Below are 17,943 nucleotides of genomic sequence, written 5' to 3'. Positions count from 1 at the left end.
TAATAAGAACGTGAGTTCATAAGATAATAAAACAACAGAATAAGATGAAAAAAGAAATAGCAGATCTAAGGAAACAAATGGATGCCAAAGCAATACCGTTAAAAAATTAATAGATAAATAAAAATGCCAAAGGACAACATAGACACAGCTGGAAATAAATGACAGCTATAGAATAAAGGACTGAAATAATCATGCTATATGCATATGAAAAAGACAAATTAAAGCAAATCGAGGAGAAGCTAATAGACACAGAGGATGAAGATGATCAATAATAATAATAATAATAATAATTGGTATCTTTAAAGCAGCAAACTCAGCTAATAAAGTAAAAAAAAGTATTAAAAGACCTAACATAAGAAAATTCACCTAAAAATATAGTAGCCTTGGAAATAGTGCATATGATGTGCCAGTCACTGTTCTATGCACTTTACACAAATGGACTTGAATCACCCCAGTAGTTCTACGAGGTAGAAATTAGAATTATTTACACTTTACCGATAAAGAAACTGAGAACATTAAAGAGATTAGGCAACTTGCTAAGGTCTTACAGCAAATAACGTTAAGCCAGGTAGAACTGAATCTGTCTATTGGAAAGTACACGCTGCGTTCTAGAAATACTGAACGTAAAGCTCACAACGCCAAAATACAACATCAAGGACAAAGAAAAAACTTTTCAGACATTCAGTCATAAAATGTAAATTACCTACAATGGGAAATAATCAAGCTGACAGCCTTCTCCACAATATATTCAGTGCCAGAAAGATAACGGAGAAGTAACTACATCGTTCTTTAGAAATAAAGCGTGATGCAAGAATAGTAGGCTTATTCAAATAAAAAAGCAACATATATCAAATAACTCAATGAAACAGTACCAAGGAGTTATTTTAGAAAAAAAAAATGTTTACAATGAAATCCAGCCAACTAAACAATAATTCCAAATAAAGAATTCAAGGATGGAGAAGCTGTGGTAAAAAATAGATATATGTAATAAAAAGAAAACATACTAAGCAATAGCTATGAATTATGGGTATAGAAGTGATACAAAACTTGATAATATATAAATAATAACAATATAACTAAATAACAATACAATAATGTCAGTGACATAATAAAAATCAAAATGAGGGAGAAGAAGGTGGGAGGAAGAGAAAGAGTGCTCTTGCATGGCAAGGAATAAATGAATACTGCCTAAAATGCAATCATTTAGGGTAAAAAACAATGACTGCAATCTGTCAAGGTACTTCATAATCTCTTCTTGACACTAGAAGGGATATTTTAAGAAATGATTTCTCTGCGATAAAGAAATGCTTATTTGAAGTTTAGTAATTCCTTCAATTTCTTTTTCTTCTTTCAATCTAAGTAAAATTAAATGTAATAATTTTGTTTAAAAATAGCAGTATGATCTCATTTTGTACATGAGTAAGAATTTCTTGCATATCTATCTCCATCCATCCATTCACCCATCTGTCCATCCATCCGTCCATCCATCCATCCACTGTTCTATTTATACGTGCTTAGGAAATCTTTAAAATCACAAACTATTTTTTAAAAGCATAAACTACCTTTAAAAGTAAGAACAGTAAAGTGATTTTTATATAAAGAAATAAAGTTATAATCACAGATTTGGGGAGCTGAATGGGATTTTTAAAATCTCCTGTGTTATACGGCAAAAACAACAACAACAACAAACCAGCAAAAGATTAAGTACTAAGGGACACACAGGCTGTTGTGATCTGAGCCAACGTTCATTCCACTCTGCGATCCTGATTTCCTACTAGGAATTTAAGGAGTGCAGAAAAGCATCAAAAAGAAAGTTAAAAAAATCAAAAACAACCAAGTCCTACTATCCAGAAATAACCATCACTGCCATTAAATGAACATTATTGCAGAGAATTTTTATCCAGATACCCAGATATTAGAATTAGTGGATAGACGGGTAGTTGAGCAGACAGAAATAATATTATAAAAACAGAATGAGATTACACGTGCTATTTATTAACAAAAAGATTCCATTTCAGTTCCTAAACCATGATGTTGTCCAAAGTGATGTAAGAAATCAGAACCAAATTTTTAAACATCCAGTTGAGGGTTTACACCCTGAAGGTACTTGTTTCTCTACATCCATCTACTGTCGTGTAGTTCTGTACATGTGACATCCCAGTCCCACGTCGGCACACATACAGACGGCCTTCTCGTCTGGGGATCCTACATCCTCCTGAGGTCTGGCTGAGTCTTGTCTGCACCAGCAGAAGGAATTTCCCTTGCCTGACTCGTCATGGTCCACTCTGACAGGGAAGGCACATCCAGGGACACCAGAGAAGAGATGTGAGATGCATGTATGAGAAAAGTTTCACGAGGAAGGGCAGTTGAAGCCAAGAGGACTGAGAGAGGAAGAGGGCTTTGGGACAGTGATGTCAGTACTAAGGAGCAGAAGGGGAAAACAGGCAGGCACAGACTGCAAGAAAATGGAGGAAGAAGGGAAGAGAGCTGCAGGGTGGCATGAAGTTAAAGAAGGCTCTAGTTTCCACTCTGAGGCCCACAGAAAGACACTCTTCCTACTGGCATGGACCAGCATGAACAGAAATGAGGATGCAGGAGGAGCGAATCTACTTCACTTGAGATAAGCTATGGAGGGAAAAAAGACCCCAGCTCAAGAAACAGATGCACAAGGAAACAGAGGGTCAAAAGCAAGATTAAAAAGCAGCCTTTGTCAGAGAGATGGACATCCAATACACCTGGAACAAGATGGCGCATGGACACCTGACAGGTTCGGGTGGCTGAACGTAGTGAATCCCTCCCCTGGCCGAAGCTGAAGCTTCCTCACCCTGAGGGAGGAGGCTCTATCTCACTTGGGGATGCAGTTCAAAAGGAACGTGAATAACCCAGGAGACCAGACACACAAGACACAGAACATCACTCTGGGTGAAGACATTGGCTATTCGGAGGCCATTCTTTCACCCAAGCCTTGAGCCTCTTCCACCCCAGGAGGGACACTTCATAACACACCCAAAAGCAGGATGCCCAATAACTTGGCTGCTTTTTGGAAGGCACTGGTAGCATGGATACCCCAAGTTTTACAGGGAAGCCTCACTAAAGCCACGTTGCCCCACAGACCACCAGGCTCCGTGATGACGTGAATGGTGTCACCCGACACGAGTTTCTATCAAACACCGTCACTCTATCTTGACTTTTCTTGAAGCGATACCAAAAAAGCAGGAGGTCTTTCCTAATGACCAGAACTAATTTGAGCCACCTGGAGGCTCCCTGTTTCCATTTTCTTCCTCTTCCAAACCACTCTCTACTATTATCACCAGAGATCAACTCCCTAGTCTAAAGCCTTCAGCGGCTCTGTAATTCCTTCAAAAATTAGTACAAAGCCCCTGCTCAACATTCACTTTCCTCTAAAATCTGGCCCCTATCTATCTATTTAATTTCCTTATCCTCCTTCTTATTGCAATCACCTCGTGCTCCGATCACAATATAGAACCCAGTATTTCCAGAATTCACCATGCACCCACCGCTCCAGACCTTTATTGTGGAGTTCCCTGGCCAGGCAGGACTCTATTCATTATCTGTCTATTCACATCCTTCTCATCTTACAAGGCACAGTGCATATGCATCCCCCACCCCATGAACTCCCATCAGAATTAAGCATCCCTTCCTTTCAGTGCCACGGCAATTTCTTTTGACCTGTAGTTAGACTTAATTCATTTTGCTTTGTATTAGTTGCTGTTTAAATCTGTCTTGATTTAAATCTGTCCTTATAGGTAGCAAGCGAATGAACATTAATTGAACAACTACTGTGGGTGCCAGGCACTGTCACAGACATCATCTAATCTATCCTCCTGTCACTGATATGTAGCAGGGTGCGCACACATTTCAGGTGTTCATAAATATTTGTCCTATTACTCTAGAAAGAGAAGGGGAACTGTTGGATTTCTGAGCTTCAGCAAGGAGGTCACTAAAATATGTCTCCTTTGGGGGACTTAATGAAAGAAATGAGAAAAAAAGGTAGACTGATCAACTCGGAGGGCATAGAAAAAGGGTGATAAAAATAGAGTCTTTGCTAAGTCTATCTTCAAAAATGCCCTAGCCAGAAAACAACACCATCTTTTTTCTGCTTGTTTTCCTTTGCCCCACCCAGAAACTCAGCACCCCATCTCTGTTCTGCTCAGAGACAGACCTGGGGGTATAGCCTAGACGGCTATAACCCCAGACCAGTCAATAATTCTGTGTGGGTTTTACGCAAGATGGTGCCCCTCATTCTTCCTCAGTTTTCCCTTGTGTAAAATGGGGAGTTTGGGCTGGATAACCACAAGGGTCCCAACCAGCTCTATAAAATTCTAAGATTCTGTGTTGAATGAGTATGCACAAGATGACTTGAGAATTGGCTCATTCTTCAGGCCAATCTGCAAAACAAAAACATGGAAGATTAGGTAAACGGGGCAATAGATTTCTCTGTCTGTCTCTTTCCGTGTTTGCATGTATGTGTGTGCTCTGTGAATGTTTTCTCTGTGTGTGCACTGGGGGAAGAGGTGGAACGCTGTCAATCCATGAAAGTATATTTTCAAGAATTTTCAAATTTATTCAAATGAATACCTAAATAGTAAAAACATTGCTTGGTTACTCCCCACCTGGGGTTACAATTTTTGTTAATAGGAAACTAAGGAAGGTTTATTTTAAATACATTCATTTTACAGTTGAAGATCACTTTAAAAATCCACACACCTATAGAACTCAATGATTAACATTATCAAGTAAGTTCTCTGTGTTTGCATCTAACATCCGACTAATTATCCAGGAGGATCTTCTGTTGAATAAATGAATGAACAAATCAACAGTGTGGCATCAACTTCTGCAGAGGGAAGAGGGAGCATGTAACAATTGATTTTAGTCAGATAATCAATGAAAGCTTATCATTCTCTGCTTAATAACTGGTTGATATGAATTCAACTATTGTTTTCAAACCCATCAATTCGACAGGACTAAACCTCCTCCTCGGACAGGTTTGGGTGAAAAGACGCAGCTCATACACCAAGCATGTGCATGTACACATAGCAATAGAAACCAGAGAACCTCCAGGCTGATGTGGGTGGAGACCACCACGGATCCCCGAGGACACGCGGAGTCCTTGGCCCCCCTCTGCTGTCACAGAAAACCGGGAATAGACAGGGGTTTCAGCCCTGCTGGGTCAGGGTCAGATTCACACCTCTGTTTATGTCGGATGTTGACTTTGTGCACTTCTGATATTTCACCAAGACTGTTTTACCCAAAACCATGTAATAATGGGTCCCGAATGTAGAAATACCACAGGGGTCCTAATAAAAAGGCTCTGACTATATTAGGACTATTAGTTTGCTATAAGTAAAAGTATTTGCTCTGTAGGAAAAAAAATCGTAAAAAAATAGGAAAAAAAAGGGAGACAAAAACATTTTTTTTGATAGGTACTTTTTTTTGGTGCGGGTAGGGACAGAGTGATGTGAAATTCTGAAGAAAAAGAAAATATGTAAAAAGAAAAGGGGAAAAAACCCACCACTGACTAAGGTACTCCACAGGGTAAAATATATTTTTAATGAAAACATAGGAAGAACAGAAGGCTTTTCTAGAGCAAGGACATTCCAGGTAAACAGTCAGTTTACCAGCTCTGATAACGCCAAACTCAGCCAATTGACAAGGAGGGGCACAGTTTTGAGATCAGTGTTGTTAAATCAACACAATTTTTAAAAAAGAAAAGAAAAAAGAAAAACAAATCAGTTAATAAAATTTTAAGCAAAAAATTCAACAGAATATTTTTAAGATTCAACTTCCTTCTACATTTTAGTATCTTTTAGGAGTATTCTTTTCACTATATTTGAATGCCTTCCTAAAATCAAATATGTATTTTATTTACTGATTGACCCCGAAAGAACATTTCCCTCCAAATCTATATTTTCAATGTATTAGTAAAACAGGTTCAACCTTTTTGTTTATTTTTATAGAAATTACTAGCATTTTTTTTCCTGAAAGAACCTTCTCTAAAGTCGTATTTTTTTATTAAACATATTTAAAAGTGATTACTACTTGTTCAAGGATTGTGTCATTATGGAGTAATTAAGATTTTTACAAGTTAAACATTTTTATGACTCAGAAAGCCCTTAATCCAGAAGCAGAGTGAGGGATGAACTGACCTTTTCCCCTTTCAATCCTGTTTCTAGTTTGGAGAAAAGAAATCTCTTTCAGAAAATACTGATTTCTATATTTACCAAAATATGATGGCAAATTTAACAGCAGTCAAGTTTTAAATAAGCTTGATATATCAATTAAAAAAAACCTTCCCATGTATAAATTTTGGGTTTATGGAAAAAGAGAGGGGCACAGAGAAGCATTTCATCTGATATTTATCCTATGTGTTTAAATCTACCTCCAATACTCCTCCAAGTTTAATTTCCTATGGTCAGATTTTTTCTTTCCTTTTTCTTTTTATAGTTTACCTTTTCTTCCTCTAATTATCCTGCTATATATGTTATTTTCTTTTTTGCTTATTAGCAGTATTTTTAATAATAAAACCATCAGTAAACAGTGATGGTTACAGCAATGTTGAAGGTTATAATTATATTACCTATTGCTTTCCTGCTAAGGATCTCAGACTAGTTTACAGAGAGAAAATAAAATCAGTGCTGTTTCTCTTTTCACAAGATTTAGAAATTTGACAATTGTAATTTTTTTTACATGATCCTGATGCTAAACCATTCTAGATAGTGCCTTTCCTATATCAGTGCTGGGATTTCCCCATATTCAAGGTTGGAGATTAAAATTTTATTTATTTAAAGATGTTCTGATTTCGCCTTGTCAGACACTGACAACTGCACAGTTCCATAATCAGTCTTTTTAAAGAGGCAAAAAGGGTTCTAAGGCTTAATTCAGAGTGGAGGGTAATCTACTTTTAAAGAAAAGGCTATCCTATGTTAAAAATAATGTTAATATTTAGTTCATTTATGTGGTAGACTCCACTTTAATTTTAAATGGAATTTAAAGGAGTTCCTATCTCCTAGTATACTGGTTGGCCTAAGCCAGCATGAGACTCTGTTATAACATCAGAGCACCTTCAGATACAAACGGTTAAGTTCTACCTTCCGGGGGAGAAAGATGGGTTGGCGTTTTTGCCTGTAATAGTAGATATAAATGTGCGCACACGCATGTACAAACAAAAATGCCACAATGAAATTAACAACATGTGGATGGATGTCGAGCATACAGTTTCAGGGTTTTGATGATATCACTGAACTCAGATGTTGGAATAAGTTCCCTATACTTCTTTTCATCCCCTCCAAGTCACTTCCTAGCTGGTGACATAATCTTAGCCTCTAAGAGTGCGTGACATCAAAAATATAATTCTGACCCCCTTGAAGAGAAAGAATTAACAGGTATCAACTTCTCTTCCTGACTACCATAAACCATCCATTTAAAAAAAACCCAGCTCTATCAGCCATATTTTTTCCCATAAGGGTGCATATTAACAGGCAATAGGGAGAATGGAAAAAGACTTGTGTATACGGAAAGATTGTCCCAATGTTGTCCCTGTCTGCCTGGAAAATGGCCGTGGGAAGGAGGTGAGCAATTGCTCGAGGAATTGCATCATTGTAATTATCCCACATCTCATCTTCTCTTTTCTATGGCAGACACAGTACACTTAAATGCAACAGGTTGGTGATCACGATGCAGGGTATGAGAAACAATTAAAGATTTGTGAAATTTTTGAAAAAAATTTAACCTGGAGCAATTCTGTGTCCTGGGTTTTTATACTTTTTTTTTGATATATGATTTTAAAAATTATAATCATTTCTGGAAATATCCATAAACTTTATTTAATTCTATAATTTGACTCCTCAAGCAACTGTCAGAATCTACTACTTTAACTTATTATAAGGCTCTCTTACATTAAAAAAAACACAATAAAAATATTCTTGCCAAAAAGCAAAACAGTAAATAAATAACAGTCCTCACTTAGTGTCACGTATAATCCTTTTATAAGTATAAATATTATAAATAAAACAACCTATTTTGATGTGTTATATTAAGATCTATAAATTTTAGAATCTTTGAGTGTATCCAGAAAGGAATAATAGAGATGAAAGCGACCTCATGCTAAAACATAAACTCTTAAAATTTATGTTGGTAAAAAAAAAGGCTCTCAGTTTAAAATTGTATCTGGAAAAGTATTTTGACTAAAAATTATATTTCTAACTTAAAAAAGATTAACTCAAAAAGAAGTCTTATTTTCAAATTAAGGAATGAATTTATAAGTAGAAGAAAGTGGCACACCTCCCCAAAATAAGCATATTAATGAATTATCACATATCTCTCTGTGGAAAGTTATATTTCTTTTGTGCCACATGAAAAATTAATGTTCTATATTCATAAATAAAATATCTTCTTAGATATTTGAGCTGTGGTTAAATAATGATCTTTACTGGGATAAATTGTCTTTAGTGTTGTATGAGTTGACAATACAGAAAACAAACAAAAGAAACACAAAATTTCACGTTAAATCTCAGATAAGCTGAGAGGTAGCTGACTAAGAAACAAGATTTTCAATCACAAGATGAAAAAAAAATGGATAGTTTATTTTTAAAAGGTTTCCCTTCCTTTTTCTGAGAGAAAAAGATTTTTCTTTTCTCTCAGAATTCTAAAGCAGCATTAAAAAACAAATTCAAAAGCTAACAGCTAATCCCCCAAAAAGCAATAAGCTCATATTTGTATTTTTAAAATATCATTTGTTTGTTATTTGAAGAGATAGCAACTGTTTTTATGACCGCTTCATATTTAAATGCAAATATGTCTTGTGTAAAACTATCTGAAAGAGTTTTTCTCTGGACAAACTTCCTAAAGGGTAACTCCAAGAGGGAAATGTCTATGAATCGGAGGATTTTATAAGCCTGAAAATATATGAAAAGACTAAATTAGTGTTACAGCCTAAAATGTTTTCTTTACATTCTAATTTTAATTCTTTAACATTTTAATGAGCAAATTTTAATTCAGGAAACTGTCTATCAATAAAAACTCTTTTTCCTTTTAAAATTTTATTATAAATGACAGCTTCTGTGCTCCGTTACCTATATATATTTTAAAATTAAAAAAGAAAGTCAGGCATAAGGAGATTCACGAAGGAGGAAATTATATTCCTCTTTTATTTAAATACTATTTCATTAAACGTGAGGTTAAGGTTCAGAGGTGGTGGAGGTCTAAACGATAAAGTTTGGAGGGCTATCTGTAACTCACTCTTTCTTTTCATTAAGTTGAAGGCTGCAGATTTACGTCCTGCCCTTTAGTCAGCTGAGAATCATGGAATTTTCCAGACAGTTTCAGTCTGGCTCATGGAACCCCTCTAGCAAGTAAGTTTTCTGCCCTTTTTCTTATCCCTGACCCCAAGCTCTTGCAACAAACTCAGAGTGAAGGCGACCCCTTAATTAAAAATAATAATAATAATAATAATAATTCACTTCCCCTTGAAATCAATAGTGAAACTATTTCTTTATTTGATTTTTTTTCTACTAACCTAAGATCAGGGGCTTAAAGATGAGTTGACCCTGGGGATCATGACTCCCTTACAGGGTTAATCGAGGTAACGTGCATGTTGAGGTAGGACAGGCCAGCATGGTGTAAGGCGTTGCAGCTTGAACGACCAGCTCTCCATAGAGGCCGGGAGGCCCTGAGACGTTCCCTCATGCTGTCCCCATTTGTTCAGCTCCAGACCCCTTCCCAGCCCATTCACAACGTCTGGAAAATCTTGGTAAGACCCGGACGCTCCCTGACTTCAGCCTCATCTCCCACCTCACGACTCCTGGTGTCTATACCTTCCCGTTTTCTTCTCCTATTTCACCTCTTCCCACTAGTCTAGGACAATATTTAGTCCTGGGTCTGCAGGGACCTGTCTTAACAATAACAGTTAAGATCAGTTGCGTACATACCACCTGCCTGAAGTATGTACTGTGTGTTTCCTGACATTTCATTTCAGCTTCCCAACATCCTTATGAAATAGGTACTTGAGTATCCCCATTTCGCAGAGGAGGAAACTGACTCGAAGAAAGAACTTGCTCAAGTGCATGCAGAACTGGGGAGTAACTCTAGGTGCCACTGGCCTCAAAGCCCACGGCTCTTGACCATTAGGCTTTACTGCTTCCTCCAGCTACGCTGCCTTTATCCTCCCCGTAAAAGGCTTCAAAGAAGAGACAGCAAGGACCACTGTGTTGACGGCGTCTGACGTGTCCCTTGAACTTTTTGTTATAATTTTTTAAAAAAAGAAAGAGGAAAAAATCACGGAGTAGAAGCAATGGGTAGGCTCTGGGTTAAAATGTAGAAAGGTCTGTGGAGAAAGCTCCAGTTTCTATGAAAATTAAATAAAATAACTAAAAACCAAAAACATCCTGTCCTTTCTCTTTGGAATGGCCTCAGAAGTGCTTGACAGGTTCGGGGGTACAAATGGTGGCCCTGGCCCTCTTTTGCTGGTGTTATCGAGAAATTTAGAGACCACACCAGATTGTTCCCAGAGTCACCCCTGCAGTTTTCAGCCAAGACTTAAAAGAAGTGCCTGATAGGTTAAGTTAAGTGGATTAAAGGGAGGAGAGCAAAGATCGTTTTTCAGAGGGGGGGTGGTCAGAAGAGACAAAAAGATTTATAAGACAGTGAAAAGTGAAGCTAGAAGAAAGAATGAACAAAGATAAAATATGGATGAAAAGGAAAGAGAAAACATCACTTATGACAGCAAACAGTATTATCTATTCTTGTCCTCTTTTTCCTTTACTCCTTTCCTTTGTGGGAATCTCTTAAACTGAAAATTTAGGACTAGATATGAGCTGAAAGTAACAGGTGAATGGCAAGTATCCTGGGTGAATTGCTTTTTCTCCCTGATCAAAAAGTTAAAAAAAAAAGTATAAAGAGAGTTATTTGCAAAAACAATTGTGATTAAATTCAATAGATTTTAAAAAGAACTTGAAAGGAAGGAATTAAAGAGAAATTAAACTACAGAGAGATAATCTTCGTGTAGGGACGCATAAAGGAGAGAAAAAGATTTTCCTATCCGCCCTTCTGATTTGCTCCTAACGGAATAATCCTGGGCACTGGCAGGCTATAGGGCAAATGGACAGATGCTTCCAGAAAAGATTATCTTTTATCTGTCACTCGGGAAACAGCTCAGGTCCTATGACTGCTGACTCTATGATCTAAGCCTTGTATGCCATTGCTATATGTGTCAGGCAGGAAAAAAACTATAATATTAATAATAAGAAGAGAAACTAACAATTACTGAGCACTGACCAGGTATGAAGCACTTTACATACATAATCTCACTTAATTCTCTCCAGAACTTTATGGCTGTGATTATCCCCATTTTACAGATGAGGAAATTGAGACAATGAAAAGGACCAGTTGGTAATTAGATGGATTTTTCTGTACTTAACCTCAGCAGCAGCGAGCTTCGGCTTTCTTGCTTAAGTAGAAATTCACACACTTCACCCTCTCTTCCCACAGTCTAACACAAGGTCCTTACAAGTCAAGATCCTAATGCAGACCTTTCACTTCCGGGGTCATCTTCCAGCAGCGACTTCCACTGGCTGATCCCCCTGCTAGTGTTGCATAATACCATCTAGCCCTTCCCGAAAGTCAAGTTTGCATCAGTATCTGAGCAGTACTAAAGTCAGTAAAAGCCCTTTGGCCTAAGTGACAAAGCTCAGCCTTCCTCATTGCAAGGAGTTCTGAGGGCGCTGAGGGAAGGCAGGAAGGAGGCTCTGAGACACTTGGAACAAGGACGAAACCTTCGCACACTGACCTCTCCGTGTCCACTCTGGGCCTTTAAGACTCCCAACTTCTCCCTCACTGAAGACCTCAGCAGAATTGCCAGCCATAAAGCCCCTTGCTGTGCTATGAAGAAGCAGTCTATAAACCCAACAGAGCCCCCCAACCTTGGCCCGTCTACCAACCTATTAATCCAATAAATGGACTGTTTCTTTCATTCTCAAGGAATCCTTGTCCTGTCTAGCTCTGATTTCCCTGGTGGTCAAAAGCACCAGAGGAAATCCATCTTTGCTACTAGTCCTCACACTGGGATCTTAGACTGTCCAGCTCCAGTGCCAACCTCGCCTCCCTCCACCAAATCACCAGACTTTGCCAAGAGCACTTAGCCTAAAAGATGGGTTGTCACTTTGAAATCCTGCAGGACTGGGCTAGGTGTGGTCATTAAAACTTCCCATTGGCTTCTGACCCGCAGCCCCATGCCTGCTTTGTCTTTCAATTACTGATTTTCTGGTCAGCATTTATTTTAGGCATTTGCAGTATGAGCTAAGTTCCAAATATTCTTTCTCCAAAAAAAGGGGACCAAAAATCATGATAAAAATGCAAGCGAGGGCTACTAGGAAAAAAAAAAAATGGGGAGCAGCTAAAAATCAAGATTTAACGATGCAACCTAAACTGCAAACCTTAATATTGTAAAACTGTAATTAGTTAAAGACACTAGATGAAATACATTTTAATTTGGGGTCCATGGAGCCTAGGGGGGGTCAGGAACTCCCTGAAATTGTATGTAAAATATCGGTGTTTTTCTTTTATTTTTCCCTTTTTTTTTTGCTTGTTTTGTTTTTCTGGGAAGAAAGTCCATAGCTTCATTAGGTTATCAAAGAGAGAAAAATTTATTTATATCTCCAATGCCTAGAAGAAGGGCTGATACATAGAAGGACATCAATAAACATTTGCTGAACAAACATCCAACGTTTGTTGAATAAATGAATGAATGAAGGGGGTCTGAGTTCTAAAGCGCTGGATTCTACAGACGGAGAAATGGAGGCCTCGAAAGGTCATAAACCTAAGTGGTCAGGATCTCATAGAATTAGCTCTTTTAATTCTCTCCACAGCTAGTCAGTCTTCTTGTTTTCCTCTTTAACCTAATTGTGTCTTTCACTCCATTTCACTTTTCTCCCTCCCAATCCCTTTCTTTTCAAGCAGAGAATTGCATCTTGTTTCCTAGGTAAAAAGTTGCCTCTAAGAGCATGTCCTGAAGATGAGGTGGGGGAGCAGACAGTGGGGAGAGTCGATGAAAAAGGCCGCCAGGATAATTCATTTGTGATGGCACACACATACCATCCCTGTGTGCTGAGGACGTAATTAATACGGCATCGAAATGGCTGCCGTTGATGGAAATATGTAAAGCTGAAATTGTGGCATTAGATGGAGGGGTAGCAGAAAATCTTAAACTAACCAGGCCAAGCAGCTGTCTGATGAGCAGGTGACCTGCAGCATTCCAAGAGACATCTGGGGCCAGAATCAAATGGACCCCTGCTTGGTTTGAAAGCTCCTCTTGAGGGTCTTCCTTGCTTGTAAAGTAACGAGGAGATCCTGGGAGAATTCAGACTGGGCTTTATTATCCTCCTAACAGTTCACAATCAAGACCAGCAGGCAAGGTGGAAGAGACTCAAACTGCCACCCAGAGGAGAGAAATAAGGGAGAGGGGCCTAGGTCTCATGGAGCCGCTTCAGCTAGGAGATTGGGAGAGAGACCAATACTCGGATTCTATGACACAGCAGATTTCTTGTGCTGACGACTTCCTCAGCAGACAGAGACCAACGTGGAGGCTCTGAGGTCTCGGCCACGTAAGAGGAGAGAAGAGAGCCCTGCCCAAACTAGGGATGCCCCTGGAATGCTAATCACCAGCAGAAGAAACTTTCGGTAAACTCTCCTTTGAACCTTGGCATCCTAAATGCAAGTCATTTTGGAAAGGAATCTGTTACAACGTCCTGGATTGTAGTTATCGATTATCTGTATTATTTGTAGTGCTAGGAAATATTTACTGAAAAAGAAAGATCCCGGAGTAGACAATAAACAACCTGGGTTTGAGTCCCAGCTGTGTGACTTTGGTAAAATCACTTAACCTATCGGAACCTCTGTTTCTTGACATAAAAAATTGGTCTCTATATCATCTACAGCTCTTTCCAGCTTTTGCAGGCTACATATTATATCTAAGTTTGAGGTTTAACCCATCAACAGATTTTTCAAACGTGATTAGAAGAGGTTACCCTACAGGCAAGAAAACCCCACTGCTCATATTATTTTCTTAGATTTCTCTACAACACAACTGAAATATCAATTAAAGGGGAGGGGAGGGGGAGATATTAACCTCTTGGAATGAACAACAATGTTATTGCTCTAAGACAGATGCTGCAAACTTCAGATGCTTATATTCAAAAGGAGAATTTAAAAGAAGTTACGTCCAGTCAATGGTTTGAAGACCTCGCCCTTGCTTTCCATGGTGGGATGATAGAGGATTCCAGTTAATTTATTTATTATCTGAGCTCCACTTTCAAAATGTAAACATTTCACCAAACCTATGTCACAGTCATTTAATTAATATACCAGATGGGTCCGCTTGTAAGGATCTGCAGGTCTTCCACATAACGTGCTTCTGTTCTGCCACGAGCCTCAAGTCTCCCTCTAAGACTTCTGGCAGCTTCCTACGTTTTGCTCACATGCATCCAAGGATTAGCCAGGTAGCTCGGTTGCTCCCTTCGTCACAAAGCTCACAGCCCTGGGCTTTCAAAATTCTCTGCCAAGCTCTGAACTGACTTCCCCAATAAGAATCACAGTATCACTCTGAGGCTCAGAAAGCAGCTAAACAAATCTCTGTAGCCAAGGAGTTTGCTGGTGAATAGGAAAAGTAAATGTATTTAGAGTTTAATGCCTGATCCTTCAAAAGAAAAATCAATAACCTCAAACTCTTCCTACCTAGCCTATGTTGAACTCCAGTTAAGGAGACGTAACTCAACGTTTTGGTTTCCTCAGAGAAACCAAGCACACCAAACGACCTCTCGAGGCTCCACCACCTCTGGGCCCAGAGAGGCCTGAAACAGCCCCGGAAGCAGGGGTGCAGAGGGAACTGTGGGCCCAATGAGTGAGGCCTGTGCCCTCAGTACTAGGGGTTCAGAAGTCCCCAAACTTCCAGGCCAAAGTCCTGCTAGGGGTTAAGACAGGAAGGGAGGGTCTGCCTCGTGGAGCACTGTGCCCTCCCTTATGACCTCTATCACGGGTGCCTTTCTTTGCCAAAAGCTCAGCCATCAAGGACAGTCCCCAAGCACTGGATCCCTGGCTTCCCTGTGTCTCATTACCAAGTGAGGAGAGAGTACGGAGGCCCCTTGCGTCTGCCCAGGCCAAGGGGCCGGGGGCTGAGGCATCTCTGCACTTACCTGGGACTCCAGGGCTCACCGGTAAAGACTCTTCAGCTCCTGTGGTCTCTGAGACCCCCTCCTGCAGTGGCCACCCTCATGCAGAGCTCCAGCTGTTAAGACAGGTTTGACCACCTGAAAGGGCAAAAAGATGGGGAAGGTTACTCTGCTGGCTCGGGAGAAGAATGGGAGAGGTTGGGGGCTGGGACATTTCATAGGTCATTTCAAGGAGTGGGGAGGCTGAAGGGAAGGAAAAGGGCAGAGGAGCCAAAAGCCACAAGGCAGAGGTGCTGATGCAAGAGGAGAGCTTTTCAGAGATGCCAACAGTTTGAGAAGTCTCGGGACAGAGAAGGTCTCGGTCTGAGATTGCAGCAAATGTGCCCAGTACCTTTGACTCAATCCCTTCTTTTGTCTCCAGCCTAAGACAGGTAAGGCAGAGGGACTCAAAGCAACCACAGGTCTTGGAAAGAGGACAGAAGGGGCCAAAGACCCAGACACACGGAGGGAATCTGGCTCTAGCCTCGGGTAGGGGAGTAGAGGCAGAGGGGAGCAGTGCAGATGCAGAGCAGCCAGACGTGGGCCTGAGAGTGAGAGCATGCAGAACCCCCTAGCCGGGTCCAGCCACTAGGGGGCAGGTAGCGGGGAGGGGGCTCCGTGGCGCCTTCGCCCCTTCCTTAGCTCCAGAGCCGACCCCTGGTCTCAATTTTCTAACACAAGCAAAAGTTAAGCTAGTTGACTGGGCTCGAGGGACCAAGTTTCCCCAGCGGCTTCCTGGACACTTCCCCCTCCCCAGGGAGAAGCAGACTGGGTGAGAAAGGGTCTTGAGCTGCTGCCCCCTTCCCGACAGGGGCTCCAGAGGTTGGCATCAGATCCAAGTGCCTGGAAGTTTCCATCAGGCCCCTGGCTTACTAGATGACGTGGCTTTTTTCAAGAGAGGTGTGCATTAGCAGTTTGAGGGTTCAAAGAGATCCACCCCTCCCCCCACCCCCGCCGCCCTCCCTCCTCAGCAAAGGCAAGGTGGGGAGAAAGGGGGAGATCAGCTCGCACTGGCCTCAGGCTGACGCAACCTCCCTAAGGAGGAAAGGAAACACGCACCCAAAGCCACAGATTTTCACTTATTGTGAAGGGAAAGGGGAGGGGGTCCTTTTCTCTGATCCCATCCGGAATGAGACACCCTCTCCGCAAGCCCCCCGGCCCAGATCAAAAGTGAGAGGCCAGCCCCGGGCATGCGGCCGCCCCAGCAGCTGGGCTGCAGCAGGAGTAGCTCCAAGGCAGCAACAGTTGTCTGGCTGAGGCGAGGCGAGGCGAGGACTCGCTCTGGAGCGCACGACGCCGGCTTCGGCCGGGCGCTCCCGGGCTCTGAAGTCTCAGCCCCAAACCTAGCCTCTGTGGGAGAAGTGAGGGGACTAGGGACGCAGGAACCCCGAGCCGCCTGCGCTCCGGTGGCTCAACCCTTTCTGTGCAAATTCACTTCTCTCAGGTCACCTCCCTCCCCAATGTGGTGGAGGCTAAGGCTTTTGGAGAGAGGAGAGCTTTCTGGCTGGGGAGAGGAGGGGGATGTAAGAAGCAAAAGACAAAAGAGGAGCTGAAGGGACACAGGGTGAAGCTATTTTTAATCTAATGTGGCTCGTCTGCGTCTCACTCCGCGAAGCAATCGCTCCACAGACGGCCCCAGGTGAGAGGCAGGGAGGAACCCCCCCAGGGCTTTTGCTTTTGCTCCATTCTCCTTTGCAGATCTTAGGGACCCTTTTACTCTTTCAGCAAAAGCAATCAGGGAGGGGAAATCTCCTTTATCTGGGGAGAAGGACTCTGATTTATCCCCAGAACGTGGAGTCCTCGCCTTCGGTGCCTTCTCGCAGGCTGCGTTAGAACAGATTGACTCTGTCCAGCATTCTCGGACTCCGTAGCCCTTTCCTTATTCCGGAGAGGGTCGAGGCTGGGCGTTCAGCTAACCGAGACTGGAATGATGGTGGGCGTTTAGCTTGCTGGAAGAACGGTGTTTGGGGTGCGGGGGTAATTCAGGCCCTCCCCGAAAATGGGAAGCTTCGTAGCCCTCGGGTCTTGGACTGTCGGATCCCTAGACTCATCCTCTATCCGTGTTCATCCCTCTGGGCACCCGTGTGTGTCTGTGTGTCCTTCTGGTCTAGTCCCTAAGGGCGTCTAGCAGTGTTTCTAGCTAGCGAAGGGCACGGGGCGCAGAGCGTGGTGAAGGCCTGATTTGTGCACTTGTAACTGAAGTGATCACTACTGCAAGGAGTGCAAGGGGAGTACAGGGACCCACAGACAATCCCCAATCCTGCAGCTCTGCCTGCCTGCCCAGGACGGGGCGCCTGGAGAGGCCAGGACCGGGCTGCCTGCTGCTTCTGCCTAGCTGCTGAGTCGGGCGCAATTGCCTTTCTCCAGAGCTCCTTCTCTGCGGGGGTTTCCCCAGTTTTCGCCAGTTTTATCCCCTTCCGAGGTACTTAGTTTTGAAAAAGACGAGATAGGGGAGACCCGAGGCTGCAAAACGCCCCAAATTAGGTTGGAAGCAGGTGCGGGGGGAAGAAGAGACTCCGGGGAGCGGGCGGTGCCTGGGTGTTTTCCCTCTTTTTCGGGGCTACCCAATTCACGGCGGCTCGCCTCCCCTCCGGGTCCCCCGCGCTAGGACAGAGGATGCTGAGGCCTCCTGCCCCTCCCTCAAGGGCTTCCCCACCCCCATATTGCAGACTTGGAGCATTAGGGTCAAGAATGACCAGAAAATGTCCTAAACTGATTTATATTC

Source organism: Equus quagga, chromosome 17, assembly GCF_021613505.1.
Source record: "Equus quagga isolate Etosha38 chromosome 17, UCLA_HA_Equagga_1.0, whole genome shotgun sequence".
NCBI lineage: Eukaryota > Metazoa > Chordata > Mammalia > Perissodactyla > Equidae > Equus > Equus quagga.
This window is presented reverse-complemented; position numbering follows the sequence as displayed.